We start from the raw sequence: 18041 nt of genomic DNA, 5'->3' as shown, positions 1-18041 counted from the left end.
AAATACTGGCTCTTGAATGAGGGGATTTGGGTTCAAATCCTGCCCTTACCACTTGCTTGGGCAGCTAGGTGGAGTAATGGATACAGCGTTGGTCTTGGAGTCAGGAAGAGTTGGGTCCGAATCATCTCTCAGGTACTTACTGGCTGTGAAACCCTGGGCAAGTGTTTTAGCTTCAGTCTTCTCATCTGTAAAATGCAAACAATAGAAGTTCCTACCTTATGTATTGTTGTGAAGATCAAATAAGATAATAACATGCAAAGTGCTTTACAGATCCTAACATATGGTCATTAGTTCACAAGGGACTGCATGGCATAACAGAGAACAAAGGTACCAGTTTACGTTCGTTTATAGACTGAACTTCTGACTTAACTCTTTACTTTCTCTAGATTCCAAATCATGCAGTATGTTTAGTAATTCAGAATTCTTTTGCTCTTTATATATTGGGGCATCTTGTCTCTATGAGATGTGCCATCAGGCACTCAGTAGGAGGCCTTAACATAATAATATGTTTTAAACCCTTATATCTCTCAATTATTTATTCATGGAGTAAATCTAACTTTTGTGACTCTATTACCCTAACAGGAAACATTGTCTACCTGGTGGTTGCTACCTATTTATGAGGAAGAATTTCCAAGGCAGCTATTCTTAAATGTTTTTGTTTCATGGCATTGTGGATAGAATAACAAGCTTGGAGTCAAGGAGACTCAACTTCTTGAGTTTAAATCCAGCCTCAGACACTTAACTAGCTGTGTGATTCTGAGAAGTCACTTAACCCTGTTTGCCTTAGTTTCCTTATCTGTAAAATGAGCTGAAGAAGGAAATGGCAAACCACTCCAGTTTGCCAAGAAAACCCCAAATGAGATCAGGAAGAATTGGACGTGACTAGAAGCTTTTATTATCACTACCTGCACTTGGAATGTTCTCTTTCCCCATATCCAACTGCTGGCTTCCTTTAAGTTTCAGTTATGGGGAAGGCTTTCTTATACCTTCTTAGTTCCAGTGCCTTCCCCCATTAATTATTTCCTATTTATTCTGTATATAGCTTGTTTTTATCTATTTGTATGTTTTCTCCCCCATTAGATTGTGGATTTCAGGAGGGTAAACTGCCTTTTGTCTCTTTTTGTGGTCCTTGAAATCAGCACTATGCCTGCACACAGTAGGTGTTTAATAAATGTTTATTGACTGAGTGAGTGACCTCAGGTACATTGTTTAGTTTCCTTGAATTTATTTTTTCAGCTATAAAAAATAAAGGAGTTGGTCCAGATGGCCTCTGAGGTTCCTTTCTGATCTGCAAGTTATGATCCTCCAAGTAATTAGGTCGAAGGTTAATGTGGGTAGAGCCCCGATCACTATACCATATCTTAATTAGGCACCAGCTGGAAGAGAAGTTAGGTTTTTTTTTTTAATCTGAGAGCCACATCATACTTGGAGATCAGTCCAGAGGAGGAGCAGGGGGCTGAGTCAGAGTATTAGAAAGGAATAATTAAAAGACAGAACAGGACCCAGAGCCAAAGAACGAAGACAGAAAGGAGTCAGTCACAGCAGGAGTAGGGCCACAGGATCTGAAGAACCATTGTTTGCCCAATATTCTGTTGTTTGGGGACTGTCCTCATGCATAAAGCCCTGCCTCTGCCCACCAAGGCTTGTGGTGATCCTTCGAAACTGTGTTGATTAAGGGTCCCAGGCTGCTGATCTATAGAAAGTGACCAGAGTCTGTGATGTTCTTATCATCCCCATTTATTTTTTTATAAAATATTTTATTTTTTCCCAATTACACGTTAAAACAATTATTTTTAAACTTTTAAAAATATTTTGAATTCATAGTTCTATCCCTCTTTCCCTTCCTCCCTCCTGGGGCCATCTCTAGAAGTCCTGCTCGATATCTGGTCACTGGACCCAGAAGGCTCCAGAGAAGAAAGTGAGGCTGGTGACTTTGCACAACCCTCACTCACTTAAATCCAATTCACTTGCAAGTCACGGGATCATCACCTTCCTGATATAATGGTCCTCTTCAGGAATAAAGAACAAACAACAATGCCTCCCTGAGATGGCAAGCAATCTGATATAGTTTACACATGTGTAATCATTAACACCCCCACTTTATGGACAAAGAAATAGGCAGAGAAAAGTTAGGTGCTTTTCCGGGAGTCACGGAGTTATTAATTATGTAAGGCAGCCCTTGAATTCAGCTTGACAAGACTCAAAGTTCGAAGCTTTTGAAACCCCAATGATCTCCCACCTAGCTCTGGGTCCTATGATCCTGTGAAGTCACACTGTGAGGTAGGGCTGAAGCTCAGGTCTTTTTAACACTCCTTTTTCTACAGCACAATGCTACTTCCTTAGTAAAGTTTAACACACGAAACACCTACGAAGAACTGAAATAAAATGTCTCCTTCTAGGTTGTTTACTCCAGAGCACTGGCTCATTCTGGAGTGAGAACATCTGAGGTTCAAATACTACTTCTGACACTAACCTGTGTGACATGAAAATCTCTTAACTTCCCTGGGCCAGTTTCCTTATCTGTTCAATGAGAGTATTGAACTAGATGTCCTCTGAAGGCCCTTGCAGCTCTATGGTCCATGAATCTCACTGGTTTGTTTTAGAAAATTGGAGAAGCTCTGAAATATAAATGGAATAAAATGACTTTTCCTTTAGCTCAGTGATTCTTAACCTGGGATGCACAGACTAGGGGTCTGTGAACTTAGATGGGAAAAAAATTGCATACTGATTTTCAAACCTCTAAAATTTAGCATTTGTTTCCATTATAAATCTAGGCAATAAATCATTATTCTGAGAAGGGACCCATAGACGTCACCTGATTGCCAGAAAGGGCCATGAAACAAAAACATTTAAGAACAGGTGTCTTAGAAGCTCTTCCTCATAAACAGGTAGCAACCAATAGGCAGACAATGTTTCCTGTTAGAGTAATGAAGCCACAAAAGTTAGATTTACTCCATGAATAAATAATTGAGAGAGATGTAGGGGTTTGAAACATCTTGTTATGTTAAGGCCTCCTACTAAGTGTCCAGTGGCCCATCTCATAGAGGCAATGCCCCAATATATAAGGCATAAAAAATTCTGAATGAATATTAATCTGTTTACTAAACAGATGGCATGATTTGGAGTCTAGAGAATGGAACAGGAGAGTGAAGAGTTAAGTCAGAAATTCATCCCATAAACAAATTTAATGGTACCTTTGTTCTCTGTTCTACCATGGAGTCCCTTATGAGTTAATGACCATCTGTTAGGGGAGATGAGCCCTTGGGCTAAGAGAAATTTACAGATAAATATTTCAAAAGACCCAGTTCACACCATGTGAGCAGGCCCCTAGCTCTATGAGAATAAGCCAAATTAATTTGTGATGGTGGCCACAGAGGGAAACATATTCTTCCCTCCTTACTCCCTAAATCAATTCCAATGTTCAAAGATTCCAAAGCACAAAAGGAGAAAATGGAAGTAACTGATAACACCTTATTTCCCCATCAATAAGTGCCCTTATATTCCCTGGAAATGAGGAACATTGGTAAAAACTCCACTGACATATATCAGGTAGGGCCATTCTGATAAAAAAGGGAAGATAGAAAACTGTCTTTGCCCCATCTGAAGACTTGCAGCATCTCTCATATCCAGTTTTCTAAAGCATCAGTCAGTTGTGAAGAATATTTCTTTTTTGTATTCTCTATAATACTATTTTATTTTTTCTAATTATATGCAAAGATAGTTCCCAACATTCATTTTTATAAAATTTTGAGTTCCACATTTTTCTCCCTTTTTTCCCTCCCCCCTTTCCAAGACAGCAAGCAATTTGATATAGGTTATACATGTATCATCATGTTAAACATTTTCACATTAGTCATGTTGTGAAAGAATCAGAATAGGGGTGGCTAGGTGGCATAGTGAATGGAGTCAGGAGCACCTGAGTTCAAATCCGGCCTCAGACACTTAACACAAAAACTAGCTGTGTGACCTTGGGCAAGTCACTTAACCCCAATTGCCCAGCCTTCCCCCCTCCAAAAAAAAAAAAGCAAAGAAAGAAAGAATCAGAATAATAGGGAAAAACCACAAGAAGGAAAAAATTTTTAAAAGTGAAAAACAAAGAAAGTGAAAATAGTATGCTTCAATCTGCATTCCGACTCCATAGGTTCTTTCTCTGGAGGTAGTTAGCATTTTCCATCACGAAACTATCTTGCATCATTGTATTGCTGAGAAAAGCTATGTCTGTCATAGCTAATCATGGCACAGTGTTGCTGTTGCTGTATACAATGTTCTCCTGGTTCTGCTCATTTCAGTTCATGTAATTCTTTCCAGGTTTTTCTGAAGTCTGCCTGATCATCATTTCTTTAAGCACAATAGTATTCCATTACACTCATACACCACATTTTGTTTAGTCATTCCCCAATTGATGGGCCTCCCCTCAATTTCCAATTCCTTGTCACCACAAAAAGAGCTGCTGTAAATATTTTTGTACGTGTGGGTCCTTTTCCTGTTTTTATGATCTCTTTGGGATACAGACCTACTAGTGGTATTGTTGGATAAAAGGGTATACACATTTTTATAGCCCTTTGGGCATAGTTCCAAATTGCTCTCCAGAAGGGTTGGATCAGTTCACAACTCACCAATGATGCGTTAGTGTTCCAATTTTCCCACATTGAAGAATATATATTTTTAAAGTTGCCTTTTTAAAATTTTTTTTAGTTTACATCATTCATTTCCACAAGATTTTGAGTTACAAATTTTCTCCCTACCCACCACCCCAAAACAGTGATACCACTGAATATCCCCTCCCCCAGTCTGCTCTCTCCCATATCTTCCTCCATTCCGCCTCCAACTTTCCAGTAGGGCACAGTGGATCTCTATGCCCCAGTTGCATATAAAGTAATAGTGATAATAATGTATAAATACATTTTTAAACATTTGATTTTAAAACTTTGAATTCCAGATTCTTTCCCTTCCTCCCTTGTCACCCACCCTTACTGGGAAGATAAACAATTCAATATAGGTCGTACATGTATACCTAAGCAGAACATTTTTCATAATAGATATATTGTGAAAGACTGACTATATTTCCCTCCCTTCTATCCCACCCCCAACTTGTACTATTCACTACTTTGATCCTGTCCCTTTTCAAAGTGGGTGATTCCATCTTCCCTCCCCCCTAGCCTGCCCTCCCTTCCATCATCCCCCCTCTCATCCTCTTCCTCTCTACTCTCCTGTGGGGTGAGATACCCTATTTAGTGTTTATGTCATTCCCCTACCCTCCCCCCCTGCTAAGCCAAATTCAATGAGAATAAGGTTGACTCATTCCCTTTTACCTTCCTGTTCATCCCTTCCATTGTAACAGTTTTCCCTTGCCTCTTCTATATAAGATAATTTACCCCATTCTGTCTCTCCCCATCTCCTCTTGTTATATTCCTCTCTCACCTCTTAATTTCACCTTTTAAGTATTATCCCTTCCTATTCAATTGCTCCTGTGCCCTCTGTCTATGTATACCTGTACACATATATACATACATTCACATATGTATTCTTATGTCCATATACCTTCCTATATAGACATATATATATATACCTATATACACACATACATACACACACACATTTCTATTCCCTTCAACTATTCTCATACTGAGAAAAGTTTCATAAGTTACAATTATCATTTTTTCCATGTAGGAATATAAATAGTTCAACTTTGATAAGTTCCTTATGATTTCTTTCCCCTGTTTACCTTTTCATGCTTCTCTTGCTTCTTGTATCTGAATGTCAAATTTTCTATTCAACTCTGTTTTTTTTTCATCAAGAATGCTTGAAAGTCCTCTATTCCACTGAATGACCATATTTTCCCCTGAAACATGATACTCAGTTTTGCTGGGTAGGTGATTCTTGGTTTTAATCCCAGCTCCTTTGACCTCTGGAATATCATATTCCAAGCCCTTTAATCCCTCAGTGTAGAAGCTTCCAGATCCTGTGTTATCCTGATTGTGTTTCCACAATATTCAAATTGTTTCTTTCCAGCTGCTTGTAATATTTTCTCCTTGATCTGGGAATTCTGGAACCTGGCTATAATATTCCTAGGAATTTTCTTTTTGGGATCTTTTTCAGGAGGTGATCAGTGAATTCTTTCAACCTCTATTTTACCCTCTGGTTCTAAAACATCAGGGCAATTTTCCTTGAGAATTTCTTGAAGGATGATTTTTAGGTTCTTTTTTTGATCAGGACTTTCAGATAGTCCAATAATTTTAAAATTATCTCTCCTGTAACTATTTTCCAGGTCAGTGGTTTGTCCAATGAGATATTTCACATTGCCTTCTATTTTTTTTTGTTTGTTTGGATCTGTTTAATTGTATCTTGATTTCTCATAAAGTCACTAGCTTCCATTTGTCCAATCCAATTCTGAAGGAATGATTCTCTTCAGTGAGCTTTTGAGATTCTTTTTCCATCTGGCAAATTTGGCTTTTTAAGGCATTCTTCTCCTCATTGCCTTTTTGAACCTCTTTTGACATCTGAGTTAGTCTATTTTTTAAGGTGGTTTTCTTCAGTCAGGTTGTTGACTCTCATTTCATAATTTTCTTTCATCGTTCTCATTTCTCTTCCCAATTTTTCCTCCACTTCTCTTATTTGGTTTTCAAAATCCTTTTTAAGCTTCTCTATGGCCTGTAACCAGCTCATACTTTTCTTGGAAGCTTTTGGTGCAGGAGTTCTGACTTTGTTGTCTTCCTCCTCTTCCATGCTTTGATCCTTTTTGTCCCCAAAATAGGAGTCTAATGGTGGATTACTCTGTTTGCTCTGCTTCCTTTGCTTGCTCATGTTGCCACTAAATTACTTGACTTTTGAACCTTTTGCCACAGTAGGACTCTGCTACCAGAAAGGGGAGATTTATCCCAGTTGCTTGGGTTTTTGCAGCTGCTGGAGGTATTAATTGGGTGCCCTCTCTGAAGCCTCAACATGCTCTGGCAAACTGGTCACACACCCCAGGACCTCCACCCTAGACAGTGATCCAGATCTAAGCAGGTTAGAGCAAGAGCGATTACCCCTCCGACTGGTGGCTTGGTCCCCCTACAATCTGCAGGCCAGGAGCTCTGAAGCAGTAGGGCCGCAGAGCCCCAGTTGCTTCATGCCCTGGGGGCAAAGGCCAGATTGTACTCCCAAGCTCCCTGTTCCTGCAAATTCTACACTGACCTCTCACTTTGTCTTTGGCATCTGTGGGTTGATAATTCTGGAAACTGCCACAGCTGCTGGCTATCTGAAGTCCCTCCAGCTGGTGGCTGGTCAGGCTGCCCTGAGGCTAAAACCTTGGGCTCATGCCGGTCTGAGCTCGGCTTCCAGAGAGCTGTGTTGGCCCCTTCCTGCCAGCCTGCTAGGCTGTGTTCAGCAGGAAGTTAGCTTCTCTCTGTCATTTTGTGGGTTCTGTAGCTCCAAAGTTTGTCTAGAGTCATTTTTTACATGAATTGGAAGAGGTGGAAGCCAGAGCCTCGCTGTTTTACTCTGCCATCTTGACTCCTTGCCCAAAGAATATTTTTTAATAAGTTTTGTGTGGGGTCCTTATTTTTACCTTTCCTAGTGTGAATGCTGATTTACCACAAAAATCATTCATTTATGGAGTAATCTTTCAGTCAACAAGTATTTATTAAGTGCTTATCATAGGTTAGATAATGTGTTAAATGCAGAGAATATAGATACTAGCAGAAAGACAGTCTCTGCCCTCAAGGAACTTACATTCTAATTGGGAAAGAAAGCACATAAAAGGAAGCATCCAGGAGAGGAATGAGGTATGGCTGTTCTGGGTACCCTCTTTAAATGAAAGTTCTAGGAGGAGCTATCCGCCAGAGGGAGAGACCATAGGGATGGAGGGTATTTCCAACATGTGAATTCCAGAGTTTGAATGAGGCTTCAAGCTGGTAAAGGAAGTCTGAAGTACAGCCTAGAGAGGAATAAAATATTCTGTTTAACATTCAATATTAAGAAATAATATCGACAGGAGAATTTGATCTCTTATCCCAAAATTAATTCCAAATTAAAATAACTCTGAATTTGTTACCTACTCTCAAGAATTGAACAAGTGGAGGGTTATAATAAGGAACTATGATCACAGGATCACAGTTTTTTTCTTTTTTTAATAGTAAGGACCATAGAGGGGCAGCTAGGTGGTGCAGTGGACAGAGTGCTGGGCCTACAGTCAGGGAGACTCATCTTTCTGAGTTCAAATCAGGTCTCAGACACTAGCTTGTTTTTATCTATTTGTCTGGAGTCAACTTGATGAAACAGGTTGATTTGGTTCTGTGGTGCCTTCTTATCTCCATGACTTCTTCTACTTGGTAATTAACGTTTATTTTTTTTTATTCTAACTTCATACCAGGTGTCCCAAAAGCCTTAGTGCAGTTTAAGTTTCAATAGATTATAAACTATGTTGGCGTTAGAAATCAGTCATTTCCTCTTGGTTTAGGCAGTCTGGTTTTTGTTGTTGTTCTGTTTTGCTTTTCTGGTGATTTTTGGTGCTTGCTAAGTTTAATATTTTCTGACTCTCTTCTTGAAGAAAGCATTCATGATACAAAGCAGGTTTCTGAGCAATCCATTGGTCTTCAGCATATTTAACTTCTTAATTCTGAGCCATATTTTTTAGGGTTGATTTGTTTTTCATCATCCCCTCTTGTGCTCACCAATAACCATATATCAATCACATGCCTACTATGTGTCAAGCACTGTGCTAGATGCTTGGAATATTTTTTTTTTTGTAAAAATATAAACAGTTCTTCCCTTCAAGGAAGTTACCTTCTACTGGGGAAGAAACAACATGCTCACTGATTCATAAATGCAAAATATATGCAAAAATAAATCCCAAGTAAATAAATTCAAAGTAATTTGGGGAGAGGAAGCTCTAACCACTTTGGGGTGGAGGGAGGAGATGAGCCCTGGGTTCTTGAAAGCTCTATCAGTGGATCAACCAGTTCTGAATACAAGCTTGGGAACAGACCGCATGTTGGTCATCTGATAACCAGGTTAGCAAAGTGTAGGATGCTCATCTCAGGGAATTGACCATCAGGTAATGATTATTTTGGCCACAGCCGCTTATGAAGAAGGGAAGGAAGGAACAATCATTTGTGAAGCACCTATTATGGGACAGACATTATGCTAAGTACTTTACAAATTATCTCATTTGATACTCACAATAACTCTGGGAGGTAAGTGCAGTTATTATCTCCATTTTTGTTGTTGAGTAGTTTTTCAGTCATGTCTGACTCTTCATGACCCCATTTAGGGTTTTCTTGGCAAAAATATTCAAGTGGTTTGCCATTTCCTTCTTCAGTTCATTTGACAGATGAGGAAATGGAGACAAATGGGTTAAGTGATTTGCCTACACACAGTAAGTATCTGAGGCCAGATTTAAACTCAGGAACATGAGTCTTCTTGTCTTCAGGCCACTGTGCTACATAGCTGTTCTCATATTCATTTTACACATGAGGAAACTGAGGTTTAAGTCCTTACGGATGAGGACACAGGTTAAGTGACTTGCCTAGAGTCACACAGCCAGTGACTGGATTAAAAACTCAGATCTTACTCCAGACCCAACACTCTATGTACCGTGTGCCATCTGCTAAGTGTTGTGGTCTGCTTTTGTGGAAGAAGAACCCACACCAGGGAAATCACAGACCCTTGCTGTATTGAAGCCAATAGGATGGTGGCAGAGAATAGTGGAGGAAATACTTTAAAAATAAATCTGGGGTTCTGATGTAGGCTAGAAACAACTTGCTAAAAAAAAAAAAAAGAAAATCTACAGGGAACATAAATGAAGGCTGAGTGGTCCAGGAGGAGCAAACTTGGATTACTTGAAAGCACAAAGGAAAAACACAAAGGATTTCACACCTCATCCACTTGCAAAATAATACATTGTATGATAACATTGCTTGAAAAATACTTTGTACCTGTTTGGCGCTGTTGAAAGTGACATTCCCTTCCAAGTCTGATAGCCTTGCTATAAGGGCCATCCAGGTGGGAATGAGAGGTGTGAGCCAGTGCCCCAGTATATTACATAACAGGAAGTTCTTTAGTGTAGGAGTAGGAACCCAAGTGTTGCTTCCTCAGAGAGCCCCCTCTCCTCTGGAGCCCTCTTCATGGTGCTGGAGCTGTCCTGGGCTCCCCAAATTGTGCTGATTTGGGTAAAAGTTCAAGCTTGGGGGGAAGTGTCTAGAAGTATCAGGTCACATAGCTAAGTGTGGAGTGGCTAAATTCAATTGATCACCATCCAGGGATGTGCTAGTAAATATTTAACACCTGGCTGGGGGTGCAGGTGAGGAATGGACCCATAACCCACTTTTAAGTTTAATTTGCTTTATTGACATTTTTTCCCATCACTTTCTTAAGTCTAGACAATCAACAAAACATTCAACCAAGCCTTGTTTTATGGTGTTTGCTGATTTCTGAGGCGTAAATGCTCACACTGAAAATTTAACAAGCAGCTCTCTCTCCCGAGCTGATAAGAGCTGGTTTTATCATACCTGTGCTGCAGTTTCATCAAGGTCACCTTCGAGAGAGAAGAAAGATTTATGATTGCATGAGTGAAAGGGCTAACATTAGTGAAGACATCAGGGACCTTTAGAGGTTCTAAAGATAATAAGTCCTATAAAACCTGAGACAGAGCTTCCACAGTCCTGACCAAAAGGCCAGGCATGCTACAACTTGATTAGATTAATAATGCAGTGGGACTTATTCACAGAGCTATTCCAGTTAGGAGAAAATCACAGTGACCTAGAAAACAAAATGAAACAATATGAGGCATTGTCAGAAAAACTAGAGCACATAAAAAAATTGGGGGATAGTAAAATGAAGTCTGTTGACACATTGTAGGCAGAGATGGTTTTCCATATAACATTTGGAACTGAAAGGCATCTTAGGGGTCTCCCGGTTCATTCCCCTCGTGTTACAGTGACTCTCTCAAGGTCACATAAGCAGGAGGCAGCAAAGTTGGAATTTGAATCCAGGTCTGCTGACTCCAAATCCTTTCTACTATTCAAAGCCACTTTTTCTTTATATGTGACTATATCGAATTTTAGTTCTAATACAGTCCATCAATTAGAGACAAAGTATCAATAGGAGACCAAAAAAAGTTATAATGAGCTATGGCAATGTACTTGATCAAAAGGGCTAAAAACAACAATAGTTCACATTTAGATAGCGCTTTAAGGTTGACAAAGCACTTTACAAATAAATCTCATTTGATCCTCACGACAACCCTGGGAGGTAGGTGCTATGATTATCCCCATTTTGTGGATGAGGAAACTGAGACAGACAAATTAAGTGACTTGCCTCACTTCACAAAGCTTAGTGTACTTAGTGTTGTTATAAACTATGAATAGCATGTAATCTGTGCTCTGGGCAGTTAGGTGATTCAGTGGATAGAACACTGGGCTTAGAGTTGGGAAGGCTCATATTCATAACTACAAATCTAGCCTCAGACACTTACTAGCTTGTGACCCTGGGTAAGTCACTTAACCCTGCTTGGCTCAGTTGTTGTAAAATTAGTTGGAGAAAGAAATGGCAAACCACTCCAGTAGCTTTACCAAGAAAATCTCAACTAGGTTCCCAAAGAGTTGGTTAGAACTCAAAAAATGACTGAACAATCTGTGCTTTAAATTAATAATAATCATATAATAATGATAATCATAGCAATTTCTTTCTAGTAAATTTTTACATAATAAAAGCATTTCAAAGACATACCCCAAACCCACAATGGCATAGATAGGGGGCTTTGTATTTATATATACATGTCAATTTGTGAAATGCTGAAATTCATACTCTAACTTTTATGTGGGATAAATCCAAAGTGATTTATGAGGAACATTTCAGTCCCTTAGTAGTGATTGACTAAACCATTTCCTCCTCCAGCTCCTTCTCCAGGTCTTCCTTCTTTTCCATTTTCCTTTAGATCTTTGCCTCACTTTATCTCATCTCTTGAATCACCTTCCAAATACTAAAGTTTGGGGCTGGGTTCTTCTGTTCCAGCCTATTCCACTGCCAAGAACTGATTAGCAACAGGAAAAGTGGGGGAAAGGAAGAAGTGTGGGAGGAGAAGAGGAAGGAAGCTAGTCCCTTGATAGCCCTGTTCTGATGCTTTCTTCTGCCTCCATCTTCCTTCCTTGCTTCCACCCCAAGCCTGTTTTTTGTTTTGTTTTATTATTATTTTTTTAAATCATGATACAAAGATTTGGCTGTGAATATAACAATGAAAGTGAAAAGTGGGTGGAAAGCATAGGAAGATGGGTCCCCAAAGGGCCATTTATGAGTAAAGTGACTTCTGAAGTCTCTATTATAGAGCAGGGTCTCAACCCAGTCCCAGACTGGGGAGTAGGAATATATAGCAAATGTCATAATGATAATAGCTGCCATTTATATGGTGCTTCAAGATTTACAAAACATTTTACATATATTATCTTCTATGTTGATCCTTACAACAGCCCTGTGAGGTAGTGAGTGGGTGGGGAAAAGGTACAGAGACAATTGCCAAGCCTAGTCATTGCCTCCTCCACCTGATGAGAAGCATTCCTCGATCTTTCATGTACAGATGAAGCCATCAAAGACCTGGAAGGGGCTTTGCTGGTCACTTTTACATCCAGGTGGGGAAACTGAGGCATAGAAACCTTAGATGGCTATTTACTCAAACTCATGCAAGTAAGTAAGGGCCAGAGGTAGGATTCAATCCCAGAGTTCTTTCCATCCTACCCTACTGCCTCTGAAAAGGAATCTAACTCAAGACTTTTGTGTGTGTACATGTGTACAGGGAGTCTATTTCTGTCTGTTCTCAAGGGGATAGGAGTAGATCAATAAGGCATAACCTTACCCTACCTGACTTTCATTCCTAAGGACTGAGTCAAGGTTGACTTTTGGATTCTCATAATTCAGGGGTTCTTTATTTTTGTGTACTGGACCCCTTAGGCAGTATGGTGAAACCTATGGACTCCTCAGAATAATGTTTTTAAATGTATTTTTTTTAATTCACAGGATTCCAAAGGAAATCAGTTCTTTCAAAATATTAAAAATAAAAACAAGGCCAGAGATCCCAGGTTAAGAATCTAATGTGATTTGCCAGGGTGGATTGAGGATTGGGAAGAATCAGTGGTTCATTCCAAAAGAACAGCTGTTATATTTTACAGTATTAGTGTTAGGTAGAACCTACCCTGTCACCAAGAAGTCTTTAGGCTAGAAGGCTGTCTTATACTCCTGCCAGAGCCACTTGTAATGAGAGGGAACCCACATGTAGCAGCAAGCACCCTACTATGCCCAGGATGACTGATAGCACAGGTTCTTTGATCTGCTTTTCTAAAGGAAAGCAACTCAAAAAGGGTTAACAATCTTACTTTTAATCAATCAAACATGTATCATTTACCTAGTTCAGGGGGAAAAGTCAATACCCTGAACTTCAGAGAATAGCAACAGAAGTTACAAGCAGACAAAAATACAGAGAAAATAACACAATCAGCAGACAGGGCTTCTAGCTGTCTGACCATTACATCCATACTAGTTAGTCAGCAGAGACAGAAGCACCAGCATCTGGGTTTTCAAAGCCAGGGGGCTCAACCGCTGCCCAGAGTCTCATCTGGTCAAATCACACAACTCTTCCCAAAGTAGCCCCCAAGCAAAACCTCACCTCAGAGTATATACAGCCTTCTCTGGAGTCAGAGACCATCACAACCCTCACGACTCACTTGACTATAAAGTAACAAAAGTTGTGCCTTCCTGAAAAAACAAGCCTCTCGTGGCCTCTGCTCCACCCTTCAGCAAACTCTTCCCACCACAGGCTCCATGTGACCACATTCAGCCTATTAGGGGGCAGAGTTTATTTTCAAATCAGTAAAGGTCCTCAAGTCCAATTTAGGCTTATTAAGGGACAGGGAAGATCTTCAAATGACCATTACCATTACGCCACAGTAGTCCCTAACATGATTAATCTGACCAGTCTACCCTCTGAAATATGGTTCTGGACAACTACTCACAACATTCAGGTCAGTTTTGGTCAATGCAGAGAAAGCAATAGGAAGAGGCAGAGCCTGAGGCATTAACCCTAAATTGTCTTGCTGGGTTCTCTCACTGCTCTGCTGGTTTGGCCTTCAGAAAGCACCATTGTTTTCTTGTATAGTGGCTTGTTGGATTTTTTTTTTAAACACAATATCCTAAACTTTTCTCCATTTTTTTAAAACATAGTTTAGTCTTTTTTTTTAATTGCTTCTATGCTTCATGTTTTTAAAGTAAAAGGATAAAGAAATGATTGATAATATTCAATGGACACCTAACAGTCATGCAAAAATATACAAAACCTTTCCAAACTATATTATTTTCACTATTCAAAGAACTTAAGACAAAGTGACTTAGATAATGAATCTCAGATGTGTGATACAATAAGTGAAGACCAAAATTCATTTCAATTTGGCTCAATTCAATTCTGTTCTGTTGAGGATACATTTATTAAGCATCTGCTAAAAAATAGGCCCTGTACTAGGCACTGGGGACACAAAACCAAAATTTAAATAGCCCCTGCTCTCAAGGAGCTTACATTCTATTGGGAAATACAACAGGTATACAAGTAAGTTATGTTATGATCAAGTAGGTATATTTGTATGTGTAGGCATAGGTATGGGTAGCTAGGTGGCACAATGGATAGGGTACTGGCACTGGAGTCAGGAAAGTCTGAGTTCAAATCCAGCCTCAGATACTTATTAACTGTGTGACCTTGGGAAAGTCACTTAACCCTGTTTGCCTCAGTTTCCTCATCTATAAAATGAGCTGGAGAAGGAAATGACAAAGCACTCCAGTATCTTTGCCAAGAAAAGCCCAAATGGGGTCATGAATAATGAGACATGACTGAATGAGCATATATACATATACACATACATGTACATATATCCCCATACATACCACATATGCATACACCTATATGTGCATGTGACAATAAATACATATATTCATGTATGTATATGTGTGTGTATGTTTGTATATATGTATATAATTGCAAAGTAATTTCAGAAGGGAAAGAGGACTAACCAGGGTTGAGGCGGGTTGGACATTGGAGCTGAGCCATGAAAAGTCATCCGTCCTCCTGGTAAGCATTGTGGTCACATAATGGTCTCCACTATTGAACCAACAATCACAATGAAAAATATCCCTTGTCAAGCATGTAAAATGTCCATAAAACCTTAGTCTTTCACTTTTCCCTTTCTGGATCTTGGCTTTTTCATTAACAAAAAGGGCCTAAAAATTCAAGCACTCCCTATTTCACAGGGTGATTGGGAGGAAGATGCTTTGTAAACTCTAAAGGCCTCTACAGAAGTAAGTGATCACCATCATTATCATCATCATTGGAGATGGCATGGCCCAATGGATAGACAGCTAGCCTTGAAACCAGGAAGGTCTGGTTTCAAGTCCTGCCTCTGACACCTTTGGCTCAGGGGAAAATGATTTACACTCCTCAGCATACTAGGTGCCTCTCCAAGACTACTGTTTCAGTGAAAGGTCTTAGGAGTTCCCTAAACCAGTGAAAGGTCCTAGTCATAATCACCATCATTATTTTTATTTGATCAATTGCTATCATTTCTGAGCCTTCCATCCTGTGTCTTATTAGAATTACTGACTTACCTATTGATGGCCACCATTTCCAAGGTCTTTTCTAGACACTCAATGGCCTCCGTCATACTTCTGACTCATTATACTTCTAAGAAGTGGCTGTGAGAAGGATGGAAAGAATATGGGACTTAAAAGTTGGGAAACTGAGCCAAGAGCTCCAGCTCAGCTTAGTGACTAGTTGTGGGAGGTCACTTCTGTGAGGTTCACTTTCCTTATCTACAAAATGGAGATAATAGCACTTGTTTTGTCTGAGTCACAGCAGCGAGGAAAGTCCACTGGCAACCGTAAAGCATTCCATCCACATTCTGCTACTGCTTTAATGACAGAGGCAAGGCCATGGATCTCTGAGGATCAGTGTTTCTCCTCAATGGCCTGAGAAGATAACTTGGGAGCTTTGTGGTGAACCCCTAAAAATGCTGCCTCCTACTAATAAAGGAGCATCATAGGATCATAGAGATAAAATTGGAAAGAATATTAGAGGAATCTAATTCAACTGCACTGGAAACAGAATAAGAAAAAGAACAGCCATTTAAAACGAGCTCTTTGTCAAATATATCAGAGGCAACATTTGAACCAGACTTGAGTTCCAAGTCTTGCCAATGACTCATATGGCCTGTGAGTTCTTGGGCAAGTCATTTAACCTCTCAGTGCTTTAGAAAACTGCCTAAGACAGTTATTTACATAGAAGGTATCAACTTCCATTGGTAGAAGGTGTTTCCTTTCTAAAGTGTTTCTTATATCAATGAAATTATTGATCCTGTTCCAGTCCCTATCCCCTTTGCCCGATAAGGGTTAGGCTAATGAAAGTTCTGTAGAGCATAGAGATAGAAATGTACCTAAACTAATAAATTTTGTTATTTTAAAAAAATTTTATGTGTATTATCTTTTATTTTTTGCTCTAAATTTAATATTTTCTTTTTTTGTTACATGTAAAAACAAATGTTAACATTATTTAAAAAAAAATTTAGTTCCAAATTCTTTTCCTCCTTCCCTCCCTTCACCCCTCATTGAGAAGGCAAGCAATTTGATAAAGGTTATACACATGCAAAACATATTTCCATCTAACCTTTAAATTTGAAAAGAAAAAGTAGTTTTATTAAATACTCAACTTGTCAATTTCAAAGAATAAAATAAAATAAGCAATAACAAAAAAGTGCCTTGGGATTTTTCAGCTATTGAGATTTGTTTCCTTCTCTTCTGTTTGGGCATGCTCTAATCTGACCAAGCTGATATGCTTTGGCCCAGCCATTAAGAACTTGTGTTGGAAACATTCTATGAGAACTGGTCATCCATTATGACTACATCAGCTTCATTAAATAATTATAGAGCCTGTTAAACAGTTTGAGTACAGCTTCCAGTTATCCTGAAGACTGAAATGATTCCAGCCCAGTAACCAACAGATGGCCTGGCTAACAACAGTACACATACATACACATTTAATCAATCAATCTATCAAGTGTTTATTAAACGCCTAGTGTACCAGACTCTGAATTATGCCCTATGTCTAAGGCCCAAAGAAAGATAATCACTTTCTTCAAGGAGCATACATTCTCTGCATGCTCTACATACAGATCTCTGCTTTCACAAGCAAAGGGAAATTGTAAAACTGGTGACCCGGAAAGAAGTGGGTGTGAGGACATGTTTGCTTCCCTTTTTCCTCCTCCCACCTCATTGAAGAAGTCCAGTGCATTTAAGGGCTAACATATTTTCACAAAAAGGCAGAAACATTCTCTAATAAAATGTAGCCTTTTAACAGGAAATGACCTCCATGTAATGACAGCATGTGGAGGATAATAATTTCATAATAGCCATTCACATTATCAAACTGTGTGTTAGCTACCATCATGGTTCATAGGTTTAGAGGTGGAAAGAGCCTCAGAGGTCATTAAGTCCACCTCCCCCATGTCCCTGTCCCCCATCTTGCCTGATTTTACAGATAAGGAAATTGAGACCCAAAGAGATTGAATGACTTGTCCAGAGCCACACAGCTGGTAAAATCCCAACTGTGGCAGGATTTTAACCCAGGTCATCCTGATTCTAAGACCACAGCTCTATTTCCTATAGGGGAGCACAGACTTTCAGATTCTCAGTGATATTTAGTGACTGACTAAGCAAACAAATAAACAAAGATCCTATTAACCCATCCAGGTCAGATAATTACACTCCCTGCAAAACACCAAGACACCAAGGACTGGAAACCTTTTAGGGGCTCTTTATCATTTCCTGCTTTTTCCTGAAAGAGGCAGAGAGAGAGAGAGAGAGAGAGAGAGAGAGAGAGAGAGAGAGAGAGAGACAGACAGACAGACAGACAGACAGACAGACAGACAGAGACAGACAGAGAGAGAGAGAGACAGAGACAGAGTGAGAGACAGAGACAGAGACAGAGACAGAGAGACAGAGACAGAGAGAGAGAGACAGAGAGAGAGACAGAGAGA

General features: G+C 39.5%; 2 long non-coding RNA genes across 3 annotated transcripts in view; one reads left to right on the top strand and one right to left on the bottom strand.

Moving 5' to 3' along the window:
• LOC138143409 (uncharacterized) overlaps positions 1-18041 on the bottom strand; it is a 304779-nt gene that overhangs the window by 1127 nt on the left and 285611 nt on the right. The window contains exons 4-5 of one of the 2 annotated variants that reach the window (XR_011163691.1): positions 7714-7918; positions 50-185 (exon numbers count right to left, since the gene is read on the bottom strand). This is a non-coding gene — a long non-coding RNA (uncharacterized lncRNA). The remainder of the gene's footprint in view (positions 1-49; positions 186-7713; positions 7919-18041) is intronic. The other variant, XR_011163692.1, reaches the window with a different exon arrangement.
• Positions 1-18041, top strand: part of LOC138143413 (uncharacterized) — a 268806-nt gene that overhangs the window by 235497 nt on the left and 15268 nt on the right. The gene's annotated exons all lie outside the window — the stretch shown is intronic.

Source organism: Petaurus breviceps, unplaced genomic scaffold (genome assembly GCF_028583685.1).
Source record: "Petaurus breviceps papuanus isolate PSGF00001 unplaced genomic scaffold, PetGlider_PUasm1.0 90639, whole genome shotgun sequence".
NCBI lineage: Eukaryota > Metazoa > Chordata > Mammalia > Diprotodontia > Petauridae > Petaurus > Petaurus breviceps.
Note: the sequence above shows the minus strand (reverse complement) of the source record. Positions and strands in the feature narration are given on the sequence as shown.